This window comes from Halichoeres trimaculatus, unplaced genomic scaffold (assembly GCF_033239565.1).
Source record: "Halichoeres trimaculatus isolate MK-OKI-2021-1 unplaced genomic scaffold, fHalTri1.1 fHalTri1_scaffold_16, whole genome shotgun sequence".
NCBI classification, from domain to species: Eukaryota; Metazoa; Chordata; class Actinopteri; order Labriformes; family Labridae; genus Halichoeres; species Halichoeres trimaculatus.
This window is the reverse complement of record NW_027437194.1, coordinates 9047179-9071240: the sequence shown is the minus strand read 5'-3', so window position 1 is coordinate 9071240 and position 24062 is coordinate 9047179. Positions and strand designations below refer to the sequence as shown.

The 24062-nt window shown below is 39.8% G+C and overlaps 1 pseudogene; it reads right to left on the bottom strand.

Annotated features, from left to right (window-relative positions):
- Nucleotides 1-827: 827 nt before the first annotated feature.
- Nucleotides 828-23432, bottom strand: LOC141805763 (uncharacterized; annotated as a pseudogene).
- Nucleotides 23433-24062: the final 630 nt, after the last annotated feature.

Sequence of the window (24062 nt, the reverse complement as noted above, 5' to 3'; positions counted from 1 at the left end):
AGACTATAATGTCCCTGCAACACTTTTTTAAAAAGGTGTGGAAGTGGATAAGGAACACTGAAAAAAATAAAAGGTATATTAATGCGGGAAAAGAAAAAAAATCATAATTGAGTCGTAAGTCTGAATCAGACATTTTAAAACTAAGTCATTACTCCGACATTTTTTTACTCAGGATTTTGTCTTTGATTTAAAAAATCTGAGAAAATCTGTTAATTTGTGGCAAATATTTGACTTTTTCTTCAAATTTTCAAAAAACATAGATGAGAGTTAAAGAAAAAACATGAAAATTTCTTCCAATATTTTTTTGGGGACAAAAAAAAATCATTGCATTTTTTTTCTGAACTCTGACTCTGAATTTACCATTTTAAGGGAAAAAATTCAGAATTTTAAGTCTAGTGTGTCATTTGAAGTCAAAATTCTAGGAAACAGATTTATTGCTTATCTTGTGATTCTGTGGATAAAAAAAAGAAAAAAAAAGTCGGGGCATTAAAGTTGTTTTTTATGACATCATTCTCAAATAATTTGGAAAAATCTGGAATATGAAAATAAAAGTTTTATTAATTCTGACATTTAAAGTTAGAGCTCCGAGAAAGAAGACAACATTTATAAATGTAATCTCAAGTCTCAAGAGAAAATAGAATTCTTGGTAAAGGTCATAAGTCAGATTTTTTTCTTCATTATTTTATTTGTCTGTCATTACTTCCAAAATCAAATGATTTAATGGCCTAAATTTTCTTCCACGTGGAATTGTGTTCTGTAGTTCTGCATTTCCCCCTCACAGTTTGTATAGGATCTTCTTATTTTACACGTTTGCATAACTACAATGAGAGAAATAATGAACAAGCTGTACCCAGCAAACTTTATTACATACTGCATGTCCTTCAGTTTAGCATAACACATCAATAAACATCAGAATATATATGGCTCTGATCTCAAGGTACATGAACCACTCAACAAAATACCCTGTTTGGACAGACACATGATACAAAGTGCACAAATAAAGTTTCAGTCAGCTGCATCACACCACAGAACGGCTGAATAGAGTTAAAGCTTACATTCAGAAAACCTCGGGAGGATCTTTAATCAGAGGGTCAGTGTTTAAAACATCTCACTCACACATTCAGGCAGCACAAAGTTAAATAAAATAAACATATTTGGCACCATATTTCAGCATAGAACATAAAATACACCATTGTTAGTAAAATATGGAGGTAATGTTTGATTTTGGCACATTACGAGAACACTCAAGGTTTAAAAAGATCATGTACGTATGACATGCTCAGTCTTTATTGAAAGTTTGAGTAAAGAATAGAAACCCACTAAACAGCATAGCATAAATAGCTCCACATTAAAATCTAAAAATTATCAGCTCTTTTTCGCCAGTTGGCTTTATGATGTTAGTGGATTAAAGTACGCTTCATGACGAGGAAAGCACCGTCACTTCCTCCATGAGTTAAAAATCAGTTGCGGTTCTTCAGCGTCATGATAAGAAATGTAAACATGTGAGTCAAGTATGACCTCTGGTAACCTTCTGAGCCAATCTAACAGACGTAATCGTAATATTGCACTCCAGGAAGAATCCTTACTGCACAAAAGAAGGGGTGTCCTGGCCTGTTCAAACCATCTTGACAAAGAAAAAGCTGGTTTATAGATATAGAATTAATAAGGTATTCAGTAATACTATGTTTATTATAACATCTCCTGTATCTTAACATGTATATATAGATTATTTTGACATTATGATATGAAAGATACATATTTATAAATTGCTATGAATATAGGCAGCTGCTCCTGTTGAACAGACGCAGCGCCGGATATAACATAATATCTATTCTATGACTTTTCATCCAAACAAATACAAATAAACGCTTTCACACAAGGCTCACGGGAGGTAAACCGGTGTGAAACTCTTTAGTGAGTGTGAATTGAAGCCTCCCATGCACAGAGAGGGTTCAATACAGGTCGAGACTGGTTTCCAAACAGGCCAGCGTGAAGCTTTAAAAAAACCTCAGCATGCATGCTAAGTAAGTGCAACAGCAACCTCTGGTGGACATGTAGAAAATTACACGTCATCTTATAATGTGGGTTAGATTATGGAGAGCAGTGAGAGCACATGAGATTCAGGGCTAAATACTGTCAATAACAGCCTCCACAAACGTCACCTCACCAACATGTAATATACATCATCATCTATGTTAAAGCAGCAGAAACACATATGCACTGGATACTGTATGGACAGAAAACAAGGAACAATTCCTTCATTTCGTGGAATCTGTGTTGACCTCAATCTGTGGTGGGGCACGGCACTATGTGTTGAGATGTGAGCGAGTGAGCACTTCCTGTGGGGGAAAACTCCAGCTATGTGTGTTTGTCGGAGAGTTTTACGCCTCAGGCTCGTCCGGCAAAGCTGCCCTGACTTCTTGGTAAACTCCACTGTTATCTTCCACAGATGTACCAAACCACCAATCAGAAAACCCCTAATAGGAACAAATACGCAACACTGACTTTACATGTAAGATAGCCTGGCTCCAGAGACATGCAGGCAATGTCCACCATCACGGATGGCTAAGTCACTAACGACAAACGAGGAACTGTAGTGAAGCTCAGTCGAAATAAGGACCGATGTTTCTAGGTAAAACGCCAGCGGCATGCACTCTGCGTTAAAAGAAAGAAAGGCAAAGAATGCCTGTAATCTTATTCATAACATAACTCCACGTTTGTCTATGCAAATTCACTCAACACTGGAATTGAGAAGCTCACAATATCCACAATCTGCAAGAAAAAGCAAAAGCCATGCTCTATAACTCTACTACACGTCTAACGGTCAGCTGTCTACACTCAGAATGATCACACCAACTATCAGAAATCTAAAACCCAGTCAGAAAACACTCTGTAACAACCCATTAAATGTATAAAAGGTGCTGTAAACTCCTCTCACTCCAGTTAACCTCCGACCCCTCAGCGTCTGCCTCACCCTGCTCTGACCGCGCTGCTCTGGTGCTCCCTCCTGTGTCGTTTAACAGAAAACCTAAGTGAAGCGACATTTCGTCACCGTGATGTCAAAAGTAAAAGTTTGCACCTGAAATGTACAGCAGTGACGGCGGCTCTCACGGAGAAACCACCAAATGTGACAAAGCCGACGCCGTCTGAACTGCAGCCACACGCAGTCACGAGCACGTCTGTCTCCCTAAAGCCGTAGGGGGGACAGCGGGACGCCTGAACAGAGCCCTACAGGGACCACAATCGAGCCAAAATGAAGCCGTAATGGTCAAAGAGCTGCTGAATTACACCACGACATGTGGAGCCACCTAGAGGCCAGTGAGGTCCACGATAGCTTTGATGAAGATGGTGTCGTCACGGATGTAAGAGTTCTTGGCGTCAAGTTTAGAGAGCGGGCAGAAGAGCGGACAGCCGCTGGCGATGTTCATCTCACTCACGGGTCTCTGGAAGGATGAGGAGGTGACGTCGGGTCTGAAGGCATCGATGATGTGCTCTCTGTTGCTCTGGTCCAGCAGCATTAGAGTCACCTGGAAGAGAAGGGGTCATGTAAAACACACAAGGGTCCATCAGAACAGTAATTTTGTTGTTAGTTACATATAATACATCATTCTAGTGAATCTGCATGAACTGTGGTGCAGGTACGGGAAATTCTAAACACCCAAGTATGAGACTTGGTGGTCTTTCTTTATGTTACAACCATGTAACACAGGTTAAATCTGCCTAATCTAAACATTTCATGAACTCTGTGTGTTTGTGTGTTTTACCTTCTGGTTGAAAGGCCATTTGAGCAGAGCGTCACTCAGTCCCCTCATCACCACAAAGAACAGGGACAGGTGGCTGCCACGCCCCGTCCCATCTCCATTCAGGTAGATCCGCAGACACATCTTGTAGCCGTACTTACTGGTGTAGAAGGCTGAAGGTAACAGAGAAGGAGTTAAACTGGAGTCACATGAAGACAAAGATTAAAGAAATCATTCAGAGGCTCTCTACCTGGTGAAAACATGGCCGGGGCTCGACCTGCGATTGCGTCCTGTCTCTTTTTGGCAAAATCAGAGATCCTCCAGACGAAGACGCCATCGAAGGTGGAGGCAGACATTTCTCTTAGCCGGCCCTCCATTTCAGCCACCGTCAGGTCCTTCAGCCCCACTGTCCTCTCCAGCTGTCGCACCTGCAAATAAAACACAAACATTTTGTCATAAATACACTAATTTTCAGGGAAAAATTTGATACATGATACAAGATTGCAATTTTGATTCCAAATGATGCAAACAGGTTAAGAGGTTTGAGGTTTACCAGCAGCTACAGAGGATTTAGGTGCATGCATGATTTTGCAACAACAGGAAAACATGTCTCATCATTTATCCCTGCCATATTGGTGCTGATTTGTAGAAATAAATAAGAAATAAAAATATGGATCAAAGAAAACGAAAAAAAATCCCTTTGGAAGGTTGCACCTGAGGGGAAACCACTTTTTTTTTCAAAAGCTGAAATTATAATCCTGAGAAAAAGTTATATATTTGACTCTAATGTTAAATGAAATTTTGGAGAAAAAAGTTCAATTTTTCACTGTAAGGTCAGTTTAGGACTCTTTTTTTTTTTACTCAGAATTCTGAAATAGAAGTAAGAACCAAAAAGACAAAAACCTAAAATAGAAAAGTTCAATATTAGAGAAAAGGGGTCAAATTTTGACCTGTTTTTCACATAAGTTCTATCTTTTTTAACAGAAATTCAACTTAAAATTTTTGTTTTTATCATAATTCTGACACTAACTTTGACATTGTAAGACTTTAGGATCAATGTTTTCTTCTTATGTCAGGAAAAAAGTTTATTTTTGATATTATTCTCTTAAATAGAATATAACTTGCCCTAATTCTTTTAATTTTTAGTTGCTGGCTCTTTATTATGAGAAAAAACATGGCTGCCTGATTCCTGCTCTGCATTAACTTCGTTTTGTAGTCATTAGTCCACTAATAAAGCCCTCGGCCATCCTTAATGACTGCTTACTGAATGCACTGTATATTCTTTGTTCCTGTCTGCCTGTGCTCTCTTTGTTTCTGTTGGAGACTGCAGTTATAAATATCCTCAGTAAATGTAAGTCACGCTGACTCTAAAAATATGAGCTGGGTCTGAGTTCTGACTCAGACAAAGAGAGGTGTGAGTGTTTTATGCAGACTACAGTGGTCCACTTGATAAGTGGTCTTACTTTGTTACTCAGAGCCTCAATCTTGTCCTGGTCCAGTTTGTGCTGGCGGTTGCTGGCCTCCATGGTGGTGGCAAACCTCTCCACCTCTCTGTTCAGGACACACACCACATTCTCAAACGTGTTGGACTTCACCTCCAGCTCGGTACACCTGCGACCCAGCTCAGCCACTTTGGTCTTCTCACTGTGGAGCTGGAGCTCCAGCGCCGCGCCCACTGAGCTGGGAAGAGGCGTAAAGGAGGTGGACACGGACAGGGTGGGAGCCAGAGTGGGAGGCGGAGGGAGAGGAGCCGAGGCGGGAGGGCCGGGGGGGCCAGAGCTGGAGGATGAAGAGGAGGAGGCGGCAGCTCCCTGCACGGGAGGCCCAGAGGAGGTGGTGCTGAGCTGAGAGACTCGGGCCTCCAGCTCCCTGAGGGACTGTTGGAGCTCCACCAGTTTGTGTCCGGCCACTTCCAGTCCCTGGGGCTGCAGGCCCTCCATGCTCACCTTCATACCCATGATGTAGTGCAGCAGCAGGTTGAGGTGCTCGTAGGCGTAGGCGCGCTCGTGGTCATGAATCTTTTCTTTTTCCACCTACGAGATGGGAAGAGAAAGAGAAATAAAAACAATGAAGAGCAGGAACAATAGAGGAGCAGCTTAGTTTGTATCAGACTATCAATCAGGATACTTACAGACATGTCACATCCCACAACATGAAACCGACAGGGAGTCCTGAATTTACTGCAGAACTTGATGTGGTCAACATACTATAACAAAAAATATGTATATATTTAAGACAGAGAAATTATTAGTTAAAAACTAACTTTACAAGCTTTTGTAAGTTTTTAGATTTTATTTGATCCAAATTTCTATATTTATGTGACACCTTTCATACATATAAGAGAGCAGAGTGGCTTAAAACAACAGCATTGTGTAAAATAGTACAACACTATAAAACATAGGGATAGTAATGAACCCTTAAAAACAAAACAAAATCATTAAAGTCACTTCAATAAATAAGTTTTGATAATGCCAAGATAAAAAATTAAGTAATTCAAACAAAATATAGAACAAAATAAAACAGAAAAGTTGAACACAATTTAATCACTTTAAATTATAATACATTAATTAAATAAAAAAGAGTATCTAACAAAAGTAAAATAAAATAAAAAAATAAATAAAAGCACAATAACTATTTAAATAAAACAAACTTAATGAAATGAAATAATATTAGTTAAATAAATCATAAAAAATTACAGTACATAAAAATAAAGTTTACAAAGAATAAAATAAAACATATTTAACAAAATATGATAGAGAATATAAAAATAAGCAGTCAAAAAAAGCTTTTTTAAAGTGTAGTTAAGAAAATGTAAAAAAAAAAAAAATACTTGAAATCAAATTAATTAGAACCAAGTTTAGAATAAATAATAAAATAAAAAAATAAAAATAAAATTTAATTCTATATGCAATGAACTCATATAACTTTTAATAAAATAGAAAAAATTAAATAGGACAAAGCAAACAAAAAAATGCTATTACAAGAGTAGAAAATGCAATAGTACAGTTTTAATGACATTTTATAGTATTTTCTGAACATTCATGTGTGAGTATGCATTCTTATAAAGCTACACTGTCTATCCCTCAGCCTTGAGTTTGAAACCACCTGGATGCTGCGGTTGTACATAAGAATGGGACCTTATGATAAAAAGTTTCTGTTCCCCTGTCACACATTCATACCTTTTCTCTGGGTATTTTCTTCTTGGCACAGCCCTCACAGATCATGGGGTACTTGGGACAGATCTCGTCATGAGCCTGAGGAGACAGGATGATGTTTCTTTGACTCACAGAGCTGTAGTGACGTCAGGAAGCTGCTCAGAGAGGAGCTTTCTCCGCCTCAGCTTCACTAACTCTCCAGTTCAGCCTCTGAATAAATCATTTCTTACCTTGATGTTTTTAAAGTGAAACGGCTCCTTGCAGTACTTGCAGTTAAGCGTTCTCTCTGGGCACTCTCGCTCATTATGGCGCTCCTGTTCGTTGAAGCGGATTCGTTCTTTGCAGGAGGGGCAGGGGATGATCATGAACTCACACTTCCCTTCATGGTTTATCTTGAAAAGGAAATATGAAGTAGATGTGTTTTTTTAACAACAATACAGCTTTTGTTCTTCATCAAAAAGAGACAAACTCCTTACAGATGAACTAGGCAGGCCCTAACCTGCAAAACCTTAAGTGGCCACAAGAGGCTGACCCCAAAACTGAGCTGATCCTCATTGAACCCTGTTTTAAAATGGCAAACTTCACTTTTAATTCAACCTGTTCATTTAAGTGATCTTATCAAGCAAATTTATTCTTCTCTGTGTCTGTTTCACAAGTTTTAGATCTTTAAACTCTTCAAATCTCCTTTAACACATCACCAACCCCCCTAAAATCCAAAGCAATGAAAAGAAAAGTTTAACAAGGATTCAAGCTTAAATTCAAAGCCTAAAGAAATAAAATATGTAGATCAAACATCAGCTCACCTCATAGTCCTTAATGCTGCCTTTCCAAGTACAATTTTCATTAATACAAACAGCTGAAAGGTGTTCCACTTCCCTTCGAACAGCGTTGTCAGGAAAAGCCTGAAAAACAGAGAAAAAAGAGTGAACATGATGTCTCTATGTGCAGCATTTGGACCACTGAGCTGTCTTTGCATACATTATTGATGTTTGGGAAAGCGCTGTCTTTTCTGCATCCTTTACTTTTTCCTCTCTTGAATTTCAAGATGTATTTTTTAATGCTTCACATGAATTTACAAATAAATAATCAGGAGTCATTTGTCTTAGTGCGTGTCAACTGACGAATAAAGTACAAGGAAGTTTTTTTTTACTTCTGGTCCGAACGACGAGTGTGGGTCAGTGAGCCACGGGTGAAGAAAAGTAGGACAGGCAAGTTCTTTCTCATCCATTATTACAGGGAATAAAAAGACTCTCCAGTCAACATGGTTTACATTTAAGTAGAGTCACGGTGATAGTGAGTAATCCACCAGTAGCTCTGTATTTATTATTTTGTAAACATCTGAAATTAAAGCTGGAGTATTTTTTTCTAATCTACAAACATTTTCAGCTATAATTGTTGAACAACATTTTATATTTCTATTACAAGTTGCAACAATTAAACTTTGTAAACTCAGTTACTGTTCCTCATAGCTAAGTGCTCCGAAACGTGTCAGTAACATGTAATGTGGGTGAATCCTGGTTATGTCCTACCAGTGCTCATCTACCAACTCCAACCTCACCAAGAAGAGCTAACGTAACCTGGCTCTTCATTTTATTGACAGACTCTCAAGATTGAACAGACCACTGCAGAATAACTGCTGCATGTGGGTTGGAACGAACATTAGCTCATGTTTTAGCCCGTGCTCTATCACTCTCCTGATCAGCTTGCTTCTGCTCTTTTTGCCGGTCCAGCTCCAGTGTCTGATCTCAGATACTGAGAAATATCATTAAGCATTAAGAAATAATCTACTTTGGTGTTGATAATCTCATGTTAAAACATAGATAACAATCAGGCATGCATATAGTAGTGAGACTTTTTACCCAAAGGGCCTTTAAATTCTGCAAAGCTAACATGCATGTTTGATGCTGTGTTTCTTTGTTACGTTTGATATGATAATCTGTTGGTGCTGGAGACATTTCAGAGGTCCCTCTTTCACCTCATTTTGACAAAAGTGAACATCTACTCACACATCCTGGTTTCAAAATGGACGTAGGATCCTCAAAAATATCCTCTTTGATGCAGGCGCTACATTTCTGGGGTCCATTACTGGAAGCAAAGAAGCCAAACAAACTCGTTAACACCAGAGAAACCAAGAGGTGGAATACAAACAAACTGATGCTGACCTCAAACTTTTATACTTTCTGTTTATGGTTGGTATGGCTTATCATATTAAGTTTAGGTCTCTAGTGGTCAGTTTGGGTTCACATCTAACTTGTTTCCTGCTCTTAGCCACTGTCCCATCCTCTGTGAATCAAGGCAGAAAAAGCCTGACGAAACACTTTAAATACAAACAAAAAAAACTTTATTTTGGTAGAATTGGGTACCCTCTCTGAAGAAAGAGGAGTCACTTCATCATTTTAACCTGTGCATGCATTTGTTGTTGTTTCCTTACAAAATGCCTTCTTTTAAAAGCAACCCCACATTATCTTTTACATGTATCCTAAACAGAAAAGCACTCTGGATTTTTATACTTTGGAAATACTTGAAAAATAAATTCCCTCTTAAGTCACCGTAGAAGTTTAGTACCGCTGTAGTTTGAGCTCTTTACTTCTTTAAGGCACACCACAGAAGACAATAAAAGCAACAAGGAGAAGAGTGAGGACAATCAAAGAGGTGAAGAGGAAACTGTTGGGGCAAAAACTACTTTTTCTGTCAGCAGGAACTCAAACTGCCTCTGTATTATTAATAAGGACACTGCACAGCAAGACTCTCTGACCTGACAGTCCGGTTGAAGCAGTAGGAACAGAAGCGATGTCCACACTGGGCTTGAAACGGTCGTCTGAGTATGTTGTGGCAGCAGTTGCACAGATGTTTGTCCTCCAGCTTGTTGCCCAGGATCTTCTTGGGGAAGCCGGGCTTGTTGCTCTCCATGGAGGACGGAGGGGACGGTTCCTGCGTGGCCATGGTGTCTGTTCACACGTCACACCTGCAGGTGGAGAGAGGGATACATGGAGACGTGGAGGAGAATGAGTCTGATGCAACAGTTAGAGCGATAACCAGGCTGTGGTGACTAATTCTGAGTAATTCATGTGTGTAAAATGTGAAAGCAGCAGCAATCATAGTCTCTCTCTGTCTCTCTGAGGCATGACAGGCCAGCTGTAGGCCCACACCCTTTGTTTACATTTCCACTCTGCATCCACGGCTCCTTGTGGCACAAACTGATCTCTCAACTCACACAATCCACGCTCGGCTCAGCCTACCCAGTAACGACGCTGACACACCGCACATCCATTGTCTCCCTCCATCCTCCCTCCATCCATCCTCTTCCCTCCTTCCTTGTCGCTGTTGCTAAGCTATCAGCATCCTTTAGTCAGAAGTGGTACCCAACACGCCGCCACGCCCCTTTGAAATCTGAAGCCTGCAAGACATCCTTTGCTGCCTTTCTGCAAAAGCTGAGGCGATCACCGGAGTTTGCACTTACCAGCGTTTTTAGTCTAAACTGTCATCGCGTGCACAGGCTGTGAGATCCTCCGTCCGGGTCGCAGGTAGTCGCTCGCGCGCTGTGTGGAGATTACACGTGTGTGTGCAGCCGTGTGGAAGTGTTTTCTTCAGCCTTAGCCACATAATATAGATGTGGTGCCCAAAAGCGATGGCTGTTATTGTCCAATATCGCCATTGCACTTTCAGACTGGGTGTTACGTCATGCAGGGGGGCTGGACACGGGTTGATGGGCAGACGGGATGTGGAGGCGCGCGTGTCATTGGTTCAGAGCTGAGGAGTGGGCGGGATGCTGCGTGGGGAGAGCACAATAAACATCCAGAGAGCCGAGGATGGAAATGTGAACAGTATCTGCTCTCATGATCTCACATCTGCCCCATCATGCGTGGTTCTCACTCCCAGTTTCACCCTTTCTTTTTCTTCTGTCTTCTTGTTCAAAACATTTAAGCCTCGGTGATCCTGCGCATGAAAACAAAACCCTTTAACAGCAGTTAACATACAGAGAAAGATTAAATATCCACAGTTTTAGCTAGAAACATTAAAAAATTAAAGAAAAATAATGAGATTAGAGAAAGTAAGAGCCTTTTGTCTCATGTGGCTCCTTGAATTAATTTAAAGGTGCAGTATGTAACATTTAAAAGCATTTCACAGACTTGGTTAATAAAATGGAATATGGTGTATTCAAGTATGTTTACGTGAGGTAGTAACCACAGTAGGCCACAAGGTGTCACTGGTGCAACTGTTGCTTGATGGTAGTGTTGGATATCTATAAATGTAAAGGTTGAAGGTTCGGTCCTAGGTCCTGTAGGTCAGTGGTTTTCAAAGAGGGGGGCCTCGTGCCCCTTGGGGGAACGCCAGGGGGCACCAGGGGGGCCTAAGAAAATTGGAGGTATGGGGAAAAAAAGTATCTTATAATAATAATAATAATAATAATAATAATAATAATAATAATAATAATAATTATTATTATTATTATTATTATTATTATTATTATTATTATTATTAACATAAACTGAAAATATAATAAATGATTATAATGATAATAATAATAATAATAATAATAATAATAATAATAATAATAATAATAATAATAATAATAATAATTAATATTATTATTATTATTATTTTTATTATTTTTATTTATAGTTTTTTTTATCATATCACCTATTTGTCCTGAACATCCTGAACGAGGCGTAAAGAGCCATAATCATCTGGTGTCCAAGTTTCTGATTGTACCTAACTGCATCTTGTGTGACAGCTGCAACTTTGGCATGAGGATGTCATGATCCGTGTCGACATGTCTAAAAAACTAAACTGAACTTTGAGGCTCCTCCCCCCTCTAACTACTGGCTACATGTAAGAAAAGCTGACAGAGCCCCTGCATACTTTCTCCCTTTTGCAACAGCCTCCTTGTATGAGTCTGGCTTTTGTTAGTTAAAAAATGTCATGTTCTAAACAGATGTAATAGTTATTGGAAAAGTGAATAAAGTTAGAAAATACTCTCTCAAAGTTGAAATTTCTTTACATATTCTGAAATGTTTTCTGTTTCCAAAGGGGGTCCCCAGCCAGAACCAATTGCTGTTTGTGGTGCCTTGGCATAGTAGTTTGGGAACCCCTACTGCAGGCTACAAGAAAAAGTGTCTTTAGGCAAGACACTAAACCTCAAACAGCCTTTTCAGTTTTTCCTTAATTTAACTGTTATAACAAGTTATTTTTAGAGAATTTTGAATTAACTTTTGTCCTCAGAAAATATTTTTTATTTCCTGATTTTGCCTTTGTTATTGATTTTATGACTTACTAGGTCTTACTCTTCTTTTCAACAGGCTTTTGCATGACAGTTCACATTAATCCTTTCACACACTGGTGGCATGGCACTTGTCTGTCTAATTCATGCATGTTAAGCAAAGGCTGGGAGAGCATCAGCATAGACCCCAGGTGACTATACATATCATATGACACAGATGAGTAAAAAGGCTGCTACAATAATTATGACAATAGTATATAAAAACAAGTTAAATTACCTCTGTGTAGTTAAATTTTTACAGTTGTAACTCCATAAAAAGGAGAACAAGAAAACAATTAATTAAAAAGTCATTAATGTGCTTTCTGCAGGCAAACTAAGCTTTGAATTGTTACATTCTAGATCCTCAATTTGGTCACATAGGCCTCACAAACATTTTCAAAATCAACACAAAGAACAAACCAGGAGCCGAGAAACGCTGGAAATGAGTCATAGCCGAGTGGGAGTGAAGAGAGGAAGAGCAGGAGAGGAGCTGAGAGGAGAGACACTGAAACACAAACTGTGTTTGATGCTAAAGAGCAGCATGCACATATGAACCAATGTTACATGTATTTCTTCTATAAACATTAATATCATATGTGTACTTATACATCTTTTAGATGAGTTACATAAAAGTAAAGAGAGTCTAGAGTAAAGGTAAAACGACAAGGTTACCTTTAAGATACTTTTTAAAGCTCCTCTGTGGAGTTTTGACATGGTCATACATGTGTGTCAAAATTAGATTGTGGCCTTTACATGACTTAAAAACTACAAAGTGGTCATCAGCTTAAAGGTAATCAATTTCTACAAAATTATTTATAAATAGGGGCTGCTGCTGCAAGATATGAGTCTGATTTGTCAGTCTTGTATGTATCCTGACTTGGTAGTTTTGCTGATGTTCTCCCTGCCTTTGCTTTGCGTGCATGCACGAGATGGAGAAAAGAGGTGCACTCTCAATGGCTTGGCTGTTATTGTTTTTGTATGACTCAGGGAAAAGGTGTGCCCTCCCTGCCTTTCTTTTAATGCAGTCACATGAAAGAGACTCAAGGTGTGCTCTTCCTGCCTTTTCTCTTCATATAGTTCTTCAGCCCTACAGTTTCATTTAGCAGACACTTGTGTCCAAAGCGATGCTTCTATGACATGACATTAAAATAATATTAAAATATATGCTTATGAAAGTGAAAATACAGACCTACAGTCCCTGCTTTGCTTTTAATGTATTCCTATGAAACATAGAAAAAGTGTGCTCCCCCTGCCTTAGCTTTTTATTAATGCCTGCAAAGGAGAGACAAGCAAATAAGAGAAAGTTATGTTCTCCCTGCATTTGCTTTTTATGTATGCACAAGAAAGAGGAAAGAGGTGTGCCCTCTGCCTTGACTTTTCCTGTATGCTTATATGGGATACACTACTATGTTAAGTGGAGTAGGTCACATTGAAAAAAAAATCCCTCAGTAACTTAAGTTTGTAGCTAAATTCAGTCCTTCAGTCTAGTATCTTCTCCTCCCTCTGCTACCAATCGACATTTAACCCTGTGTGGCCTGTCCTTCGAAATCGTTGAGTTATATGACACTTATTTGCATAAATTTGTTAGTGGTTTTTTGTAAAAGAGCACTGTGTGCTTTGTGCTTTCCACAGCAGAGACACGAAGTAAAGCTCAGCACACACTGTGAGAGACATTTAATTGAGAACTGTGAATTTTACAGTTTAAGGCACAGTTTCAGTCCACTACACCACCACTCTCAAGCATCTCCTAAAATGTTGGACAGCTTTTTTTAAGACAGGAACACAGTGAACATAACTCAGAAAACAGCATAAAGTCTTAAATTATCATCATTTAGAGGCTCTTCAGCAATAAAAACTGTTGATGATGAAATGCCTAAACTCGCGTTTTCTAATGCCTACCCCCAAAAAGCATCAGCTCTAGATTCAGTTCAAATATAAATTACAAACATCCCCTGCTGAGTGTTTTATATACATGACATAAATATAATTGGCGTCAGATTCTTTAGAAATAATCATCGAAACAGCTTAAGTTGACCTTTAAGAAATGTTTGGAGAACATTGAAATGAAGACCTTAAAAATCCCATAAAATAAAAGCTCTTACATAAATACAGTTTAAAACACCCTGCACTAACACTGACTCATTAACAGGCCACTTCAAACAGGAGAGAAGAGCTATTATTGCACAATTTAAGAGTTCAGAGTTCAAACAGTCTAAGAAAGCTTTTCTGATCAGCTGATCACACTTTGGCAACGAATCAATCAGGAAAGCTAATCCACAGCAAAAGAGCCACAAGGAAAGTCTTTAAGTCTCTTCAAGTAGCTTGCGGAGGTTTTGTTGAATCTGAAACACATTGAAATAAAAAACAGTCAATAAGCATAAAAACATTAAGGATAGTGTACAAAGTCAAACTTGGCCTACAGTACATCAGCTGCTCTCAACAGTAGCTCTATACAGCTGATTAAATTAACACTTCCAATCAACAAAAACTGCTTTATCCTGACTAATGCAGCGTGTCTGGTTGTACTAATGTCACTGTATTGTCATTTCTGGGTCTTTATTGGTGCTCTCCCTGCCTTGACTTTCCATGTATGCACAAGAAAGAGTAGGAAATGGTCTTCCTGCCTCGGCTTTACAGTTATGCACATAAAATAAAGACGGGGTGTGCTCTCCCTGTCTTTCTCATATGCTCATAAACCAGAGAAAGGAGGTCTGCTTTCTACCAAGGACTTTCATATATGCTTATGACAGAAATGGGAAATGTACTCTCGGCTTTTCTTGTTTTGTAAGGACAGAAAGGGAAGTCCTGCCTTGTTTTTTATACAAGCACATGAAGAAGATGGGCAGTGTGCTCTCCCTGCCCTGACCTTCATGCCTGTGAAGGAGAGGCAAGGTTCACTCTACCTGCCTCTTTTATTGAAGCAAGTTAGAGAGGTGTGCTCCCATTTTACATCTGCCCAAAAGAAAGATTAAGAAGGTTTAACTTCCCTCTTTTGGCACTGTTAGTTGAAGGGGGTGCTCTCCCTGCCATTGCTTTTCATGTTTGTTGAAGATATGAAAAAGAAAGTGTACTCACCCTGCTTTGCTTTTGATACAAGTACATAGAAGAGAATTGAGGTGTGCTTTTCCTGGCTTTGCGTGTCCTGTGTTCCTAAATAATGTGTGATGTGTGCTCTCCCTACCCTGGCATCATATGCAACAGTAGATGAAACGGACATGTTAACATATGTAAGCAACACTAGGTGTTTTCACCTTTCCTAACTTTTCCTGTATGTCTAAAAAAAAAAGGAGGTGTGCTCTCCCAGCCTAAGGCACTGGCACTCCATGGATAGACACAGAAGCTTGCTTGGAAATAATTTAGTCATTTCGTCATAGGCAAAAGTAAAGAGGTCTGGTGCACTGAGAAACAGAAATCCTGAGAACCCATTTCTTTCATCTTTAACAACAATTATAGAGAATCTGCCCAAAGAAGAAATATTTAGTGACCAGAAGTCCATGAGGACTTTCCAAACCTTTTCTAGTCTGAACAGGTTGTTTGACAACTCTCCGTAGATCTCCGCGTTCACTTCGGTCTGCGACCTTTGGCTCACAGCACTTCTGAAATAAAATGTGCACAAAGTCCACAAAAAGATCACTTGTGGCATTTCCTTTCCAAAGAAATCTTTAGTTTTTCCAATAGTAAATATTATCTGAGAGAGAGTAATGTATCTGTCTCTTACTCGGTGCGGATGTGCTCTCCCATTGACACCAGCGAGTTCAAACGATGCTCCAGAGCCACGATCTTAAAAGCCATGTAACAGGAGGACAGGACGAGGATGCTGACTCTGCGCCAACACACAAACAAAGCAACCATTACAACACCAAACACACACACACATATTACGATTCCGAACACGCCCTAATAATGGGGATATGACTGAAGAAACCTCTCTTTATTGTTTGGTCAGAGCGCTGCGGTCTCTCGTGTTCCACTTAATTAAAGGTTACTCACAAAAACAAATAGATGATTAGGATGGTGTGTAACGACATGGGCTGGGGAGGTTTGTCTTTGTGTGCTGGTTGAGGAGATCCTGTAGGAAAAAAAAACAGGACAGAAACATGATGATTCGTAGATACGTACTTAAAGTGCAATGAGTTAAATCTGTCAAGTAAAATAAGGTGAGAGAAACACTGAGCCCAGTATTGAGACGACAAGGGGGGAAAAACTAGACGACTGGTCTTAAACTTAAAGAGGGGGTATAGCGATTTTTAAAAGAGCCCCTGTGGTATCTTTACATGATTTACAGCTCAAAAATAATCCTTGTTTTCTCTACCTGGTGAGTTAGAAAACCCTTATTTTAGCCTCTGTCTGTGGTGCTCTGTTTTAGCTGCTGTGTCTTTAAGGCTCCTCCCTCCACAAACTCCCTTCACTCTGATTGGTGGAGCTATGGGCAGACCTTAGTGTTTGATACCAGCTCCTCTTACATGTCTTAAAAAAGAATCCTAATGGAATGATGTCATTATTTCAGTATGTCCTATAGGGACTTCATGAAGGTCTCAAGCTTAAGAGCAGAGTGTTTTGATCAGTTTACAGACAGATTCGGGAATTTCTATCACATACAAAAATGTAGACGTTTGAAAATCCGCACAAGTTTAGTCTGAACACACTGCATTGTTATTTTACATCCATGTACAAAATATGCTTAAGCCGAATTCCCCCTCTTTAAGTTGACAAAATCAACTAACCAATCTGTTTCTAGTGTTACTGGCAGATTAATCTAACCAGGGAGCTTCGAGATTCTCTTCTTTCTCCCATCAATTGAGAGAAATTACGAAAACAACTCCTTCAAAAACTTCTCTGTTGCTTGTGGTTAGTAATTGATGCATTCACTCTCCAGAATTGTTAGTAAAGCGTCTTCATGCCCCAGCAGATCGAGTCTGAAACTACCGTTTTTAAGGCTGGCTCCGTGCGCTTGGCTCGGAGTCTGCAGGTGGATGTCTGCATGGACAGAAACCTCTCCGCTCTTCACCGCGCTCAGAAATGTTTCAGGGAAGTCTGCTCAAACAAAAACACACAGGACCTGTGACTTCAGCCGCCTCCTGCCGAGTAAATATTATCATTGACAGCAGCACGGATGACCTCGCAGAGCCGAGGGGGCTTTTGGTTAGTTGAGTGATAAAAGATAAGCTGAAGATGCCCTTCATCAGTCGCTGCGTCTGCATCAACCACCTCTGTTCCAACAAAGTCTCAGGGTCTAAAGTTTCACTCGGCTTCTCTCCAACTATTTGCAAAACAATGACGGTGGAAGCCACAGAGACACCTGATACTAGGCAAATTCTGAGAGAATAAAAAGTCTGATGAAGACGACGGCAGCGTCGAGAGAACAGAATAACACACAAAGTGTGGAGGAGGAAGCACACACCTGTTATTTTGTCATAGTCTGGAGTCTGGGAGCCAGAGCTGCTGCTCTCCATCATCTCCTGCCGTCTCTGCTGAACAACGCCGTCGAGGTCCGAGAAGTCTGCAGAGAAGTCCTGCAGAGCACATACAGGAAGGTGTACAATAGACGCCACACGCAGGGTGGGGGTCGTATAACATGAGAACACTATAGATCTTTCATCTTGTATAAAAATATTTTTAAAATCCCCTCATGAGAAGAACATCATGTACAAAAACAGAGTAAGCAGGCTGACCAGAGGAAGAGGAGATGGACAATCCACCCTGAAGCTGTTCTCACAGGAGGAGTTGGTGGGGCTGCCACAGGGCTTTTCTACCTGCAAGAAAAAGTTGTCAACACATGGAAAATTCTCTAAATAAAGAGTGAATGCAGACCGATATCAGTTTTTTTCTGTGGGAGTCCGTTTATTTGTGTTTTTGGTCAAGTAAAATATGGCCCCGTCTGAGTGCAGAGGAAACCGGCTGATGAGCAGGGAGGGGGTGTTTGGTGCGTGCGCCCTGGGCTTCTGCTGCACAAAAACACTGCTGTAGGGGTAATTTCTGCCCTAAACCTTATGATAGGACCCAACTTGTTCCATCCCGGAGTATCACTTTAAGCTTTTTCAAGAGTTTAAAGTTCTCTTTGATTTAATAACCAGCAGAAACTCTGAGCCTAATTCACTGAAAGATTCACAGCTTTTGCTCCAGCTAAACCAGTGCAAACATGTGCGTGCACAAAGGCTTAGCTGCTTCGTATAGCGCTCTGCCGAGAAAACAGCATAGTCTGTGTTATTTGCAAATATTTAAATGTGTTCAACAAAAAACAAACAGGCTTTTTCTATTCAAATGAAAATAAAACAATCCATTTCCAAAAAGTGACCTGGATATAAACTTTGAAGTGTGTGTCACATCTGTCATAAATGCACTTCAGTCAGCTTGTAGACACATTTCTTGGATCTTTGCAATCAAACTTGGGATAAGTCATGTTTTTCAAATTTTCAAATAATTGTTAAATAACAACTTTAAAAATCAATTAGTAGTCATGTGACTATTATCTCATCTAAAAAGTCTTTTTTCAGTTGATTTTACCTCCCTCGTGGTGATGTGATGCAATCAACAGAATGATGCAATCATTAAAGTGTACATAAGAATAAGCATTTGCCCCAAGTTCAAACAGAATTCAAGATTTTTTCTTACTTAAGTGATCTTAGATTTCTGGAAAACTCTAAGAAATACTTTAATATAAATTATTTATACAGAATAACAATAAATTGAAATATTAAATAATTGTTTTCCTGGCCTAGGTCTTGAAGAATTTTTTTCCCTCTTATCCTCCACCTTTGTTTTGCTGTTTACCACCTCCTCAGGGACATTTTTGACCCTTGCCTTCATTTTGCTCTCTGTAGGTCCCAGACTCTGGATTATCAAACCAGGCCGATTGTTTTCATCTTTTCCCACCCATAAAGCAAACTTAAGCTATCCTGCTTCTCCCCTGTTTACCATGAAGCTCTGGCAGAGATATAAATCTTCCCTTATTTATATTTACTGTGTTAATATTGAGACTAGTAGCGCTGGAAATACTTCAATGTAAACACAAACAGACATAAACACAAACAGATTTCATCAATGTTATATAAACCAGGTACAGTTCAGGAATTGAAATCTGCAGATGTTTAAAGTTGTGTTTAAAACAGATGGTCTGCTGAAGACAGTAAGAGCAGGAGTGCCTTCGTGTCCTTGAGAGAGACGTGTTGATATAACAATCCCAGGAAAATGTAAAGCACTCTGTTTGAACCATTAAAATACTTTTAGCATGACGGCACAGATGTGTTAGACCTCAGGACAAACTGAAGCTGAGACATGTCAGAGTATGCTTTCAGGGTTTTTTTTAGATCAGAAGCTGAGCCTGTGTGTGCTTAGGAAGGTGAGATTTACCTCCAGATGAACGCAGACGGACCTCAGAACTTTGTAGGTGGTGTTTCGGGAGAGGAAGGACACAAAGACATGCTGGAAAACAGAAATTTGGACTGAATAAATGTTCATACTTAGGGAAAACATGTATCACTGTGTCATTATTTCTCACCTGGAAGCCAGTTGTTTCAATCACGAGTGCATTTGGCACCAAAAGAGCCGTTTTTGTCTTTTTTATGAACGTCACAGACGCCGCTGGGATTGAAATCTAGAGATCACAGACGACACAAATATGAGACAAAAACTGCAGAACATGAGGAGTTATCTTGGTCAGTGTCATACCTTTGTGTCTCTGCCAAAGACTCTGGAGTGGAAGCAGATCCAGTTATCAGAGACAAACATTTTGCCCTGATATAAAATGTCTCTCTGGAGGGCGCAGGTGTAACCTGTCGGCACAGAAACAACTCCACATTCAGAGCCAAGCATCTTTTCTTATAATGCGATGGTGTGAGAAGAGAATATGACACTCACTCTGCTTCAGGAGCTCGTCTTTGGGGACTTCCTTGAACAACTTGTGATAGTGTGCGTTTGTTTTTGAGAGCTAAAACATGTGGCAGAAGAGATGTTTTTTAAAATAAAGCTGCAAAAAAACATTTTACATTCATTTACAAAGGTTTGATAAGAGTGAGATGTTGTTCCTACTTGGGTGGGCAGGGATTTCTTGGATTCAAACTTCACCTCACAGTCGCTTGGGGTCTGTGTCGGTGAAAGCTGCTCCACAGGTTTTAATCTGACATTTAGAAGCTCAGTGTTAATGTTAAAGTAACAGCCTGTTCACTTTCTCACAGAATCATGTCTTTAAGTCAAAAGAAGGTGCCTCTGTTTAGGTTTGCATGGTGTCACCTGAGGACAGCTGACACAGCAACAGTCAAATCAGTAAACAACACTTTGGTCATGCAGGTGCAGAGACGGGAGTGAGGTTAGATTACAGAGCTGCTCTGCTGTTGACATGTGTAAAAACACCTCATCTGTCTGAGTCTGCAGAATCAGGAGCTCAGATCATTTCACCTTTTTATCATTTTATTATCCTGATTTTTTTTCATCTTCTGACACATTTTCCCCTTCATCTGAGCTCCTACAGGTTCCTGAGCAGGTGAGCTCAACTGCACCCAGTTGACAAACAGGAGCTTGATGTAAAAACAAGAGGGAGGATTCAGCTGCTTGCATGTGTTTGGATGGCTACCTGCCATTGTTTTTACTTTTTCAGTACAGTCAGGTTGTTTTACTTCAAGGCGATTGACCTATTTTCAGCTGTAGGAAAGTATTTTTACTGCTTGTCCCCTTTATCTGCGTTAACTAACTTTGGGAACGATTCCTTAAAAACAATCTGCATATACCTGATGACGTACAATGTAATTCATTTCAGTGTTTGTTTTTTCATACACGGTTTTGCTGTCAAAAAACGTCATAAATTGTTGCCATTTTTTGCATACATTCAATTTTAAGCCAGATCTAGGACCTGATTTTGTTCTCCCAAAAATAATCCTAAATAACGTGAGGTTTAATATTCAATGATTCCAGGTCAGACTGCCTCCATCGACTGGCATCAACCTGATGTTGCGTCATATTATTATTATACCGGTTTAGTTGTTGAAGAGCTCCACAGCTGTAACCCCGACCAAAAACCACATGAGCTGGGGCTACTTGAAGTCTTACTGTAATACTTCGGATATAAAATGCAATTGTGGGGTGTTTTCATGCTACACTTTGCTTTATTTATATTTCTAATTTTTGAAAACTGGTTACAAAACAGTTAACACTTTGTCAGCAAGTATAACACAGGCCACCTAGACTTTTTGTTTGGTGTATTGGCCTAAAAAAAGAGTCATAGATAATCTGCAGAAAACTTAACTTCTCTTCTTTTAGGAACCATCGGAATTTTTATCTCTTGCACAAATTGTTGGAGAGTTACGGTAATTTAGTCCTTTTTAAAAAAATCTTTATTCTGTACCTCTTGTGCCCCTGTAGTAACTTTATTTGGTTTACAGCTCAAAATTTGGTTGATTTGGTTGACAGCTTCAATTTGGTTGATCATGGTCTGTGGTACATAAAAGTTTCAACAAAAGGGGAAAAAACAACACAAGAAAGTGTTGTTTATGTTTAATATCCTCGTTTTTAGTTGCCAGATCAGTTGCTAGTTCAGAACAGCCGGAAAGCACTTCCCTTCTTTCAGGAACTGTCTGAATTTATTTTCTCTTGCCCAAATATTTGAAGAGTTACGGTATTGAATATGTTAATTATTACCTGTGAATGACGCGTTATTGCACGTGGATTCCCAAGCAGTACCGAGGTACTGTAAAGCTTTCCTTTTCTTCTTTAACGAGTTTGAATTTTCTCACTAACCCAAACAGATGAGGAGTTAAGTTAAATTAAAGAGCGCTTGACCACAGGGGGTGCCAAATTCCACACAAACAGAAAGTTCCTTAGAGGAGCTTTAATTTCCTAAATGAATGATTAACTCTGAGGATTTATGAGTAAGAATTTCATCCTTTGATAAAACTTTATACTACCAAATTAGTTGAACAGTTAATGTTGACACTATGAAGAGAAGAAGGGGTTTAAAAAAGTACATTCAGTCGTTTTTCAGGGAACTGTTTGCAACAAAAATAATAAAAGCCTTGATTCTGTTGTGGAAACATTTCTAAGTAGTGAACCTCTCTTTTGATGGCTGCCTATCTCGTAGATAAACTGTGTCAAACGTGTGTGTCCCTGCGGTTATAGTGTGTTTACTTTTCTTCACATGCTAGCAATTAGGTCTCCGGATCTCCTGAATAATTAAACAAATAGAAAAGAAAAAGTGCACGTATGATTTGCTTAACTTTCTTTTGGAAAAATGAAAAAAAAAAAAAAAAGTCAGAGGTTAAAAATAAACGATTTTGCACATCAAACAAGCTTATGATGATAAATAATTCAGGAAGTGATTTTAAAAGAGAGGACAGTGATAATCCTGCTGGATCAGACTTTGATTTGGTTGAAAAAGATACTTTCAAGGCTGAATAGGAAGTGATTCTTCCAGCTCCTGTTGTTTACCACACTCTCTCTGAGAACAATAAACCCTGGTCACCTCATGCCGGCTGGTTTCCTCTTGCTCTCTGAGGTCTCTGTCTCTGGGTCCAGGCACAGCTGGAGGCCTGCAGGTGACCCTCCTTGCCTCCCCTGTTTCTTCTCTCCCCCATTCTCCCCCTCAGACCTGCAGTCATTGCACAAGAAGAGGCTGTTATCTCTGTACCTGCAGAGTCAATAAGCTGAGCAACACAGTCCAACGAGTCATAACACAGCAGCATTGATTACACAGGAGACCAAACAAACACAATATGAGTTAGAAATGTTGTGACTGATTTTAGGATGAAAGTTTCTACAAGCTTCTGGTGCGTTTTAACTCTCTCTGCTCTTACGCAGTGCCACGTACGCGCCTTAAAAGCCAACACAACTCTGTATTTACAATAAAAAAAATGGTATGCATAAAAATAACCACAATGCACTGGGCCTGGCTCGCTTTCCCACACAGGCCCTTCCTCTCCATCTCATCCACACTTACGCCGATCGACTCCCCCGGGAGTCCTTGCTGGAAACCTGCTCCTGTGGGGGTACCGGGGTCAGAGGTCCGTCCGCCTGCTCGGGCACCATGTTTAAGTTTTCATATCTCACACGTCCTCCATTTGGTCACAGCTGTCGCCACAGAGCCACACACACACACAAACAGGAGCTCCAGGAAGCCCTGGCACGGAAAGTTTGGGAAGAGATCGCTCGATGAACCGAGCAGCCCGGCAGAGGAGGAGCCGGGAAAGGGGAGGGGGCAGCACGGAAGGACCGGGAAGGAAACATCCGAGTCTTGCGACTACAGCTGAGTTTGAAGCACACAGAGGGAGACTTCAACTGTAAAAGTCATCTAACTTTGAGATTTCAGAGGTAAGAAGATTAAACTGTGAGTTAAGCTTGTGCACATAGGTCACCAAACAAGGGAAGTTGAAGAAGTGATGCACTGATTGAATAGTTTTTGGTCCTGAGTTTGTGAAACGGTGTCGAAAGCCACGGGACTTCTTTATTTATAAAATGAAGTGTATTTAACATCCAGCAGGGGGCAGCAGAGTACGGTGGATCATGTTCTGTCAGGTGCTCTCCCCTCAGGTGACCCTTGCAGGCCTGAAGAAAGTGTGTGACACTAATGTAGAAGACATCAAACTCCAAGTTTTGATTTATTTTAAGAAACCTGTACAGCCACACATTCAAAACCATTATACAAGTTTTATTCCAGTTTCAAATGGTCCACAAGTCATTTAAACCTTTGAATCCCAGAATGGTTTTCTTATTTTGGCCTCATTCTCTTGTTCTTGAAGTGGATAACTTTCTCTTATTTTCGCTTTATATTCTGTCAACTTTTCAGATTTTAAAGACTGGCATCTGAAGGCCATGTGAATTAATATTTTCCTATAAAAATGTAAACATCTGTCTTGTTTCTTAACTATCAAAGAAGTTGTTCTCTTGAAGAGCTTCGTCCAGGAATTTTCTCAAACAAGTATG